This window comes from Heterodontus francisci, unplaced genomic scaffold (assembly GCF_036365525.1).
Source record: "Heterodontus francisci isolate sHetFra1 unplaced genomic scaffold, sHetFra1.hap1 HAP1_SCAFFOLD_51_2, whole genome shotgun sequence".
Lineage (NCBI taxonomy): Eukaryota > Metazoa > Chordata > Chondrichthyes > Heterodontiformes > Heterodontidae > Heterodontus > Heterodontus francisci.
This window is the reverse complement of record NW_027141369.1, coordinates 3567555-3568325: the sequence shown is the minus strand read 5'-3', so window position 1 is coordinate 3568325 and position 771 is coordinate 3567555. Positions and strand designations below refer to the sequence as shown.

General features: G+C 40.5%; 1 non-coding gene across 1 annotated transcript; it reads right to left on the bottom strand.

Moving 5' to 3' along the window:
- Positions 1–343: 343 nt before the first annotated feature.
- On the bottom strand, positions 344–415 carry trnaw-cca (transfer RNA tryptophan (anticodon CCA)). The gene has a single exon. It is a non-coding gene; the product is annotated as a tRNA-Trp (tRNA).
- Positions 416–771: the final 356 nt, after the last annotated feature.

Below are 771 nucleotides of genomic sequence, written 5' to 3'. Positions count from 1 at the left end.
TTTGTGTTTTACTTCGCACACTTGCTGACAGAGTTATTGTATAAACAATGGAGATAGCACATCCCTGAAACATTGTTCCGATAGAAAACTGAGAAATAAGAACTGAGCGTGGAAATTGAACGGATCCAGAAATAAGAACTTTAATCTATTAAAGTCGATTTTGAAATTGAACAATACACGAACAGTTCCGAAAGGTCACTGACCCGAAACATTAACTCTGCTTCTCTTTCAACAGATGCTGCCAGACCTGCTGAGTGGTTCCAGCATTTCTTGTTTTTATCCCAACAGAGCGAACTCTCTTCTGATATAAAATCCAGCAGCTTGAGCTGCTGTAAAACTTAACTGAGCCTGACGTGATTTGAACACGCAACCTTCTGATGTGGAGTCAGACGCGCTACCGTTGCGCCACAAGTTCACAAACAGAGAGCTGTGTCCCATTCTTGATAGAATCACTTCTTGTTTCGATTCAGTGAATTGCAATTTAATTCAATCCTCATCTGCTCTCCACTCTGTCAGTTCAATACTTTATTCAAACTGATACTTGGAGTTCTGTTTTACAGGGTGTCTTCTGTTTAAGTATTTACTGGACTCACTACTCTGATTAATCAGACTTTTTGCTGCTAACTGCTGCTTGATACAAAGTGCCCATGAGTTCAGGAATTTCTCCTGGGGAACTGAGTCGGATTTGGCTCAACCATTAAATCCACAAAGTTATTGTCACTGCTGCTGTGCAGGAGTTAAAGGAAGGGATTGACCCAAAATGGTTTTAAA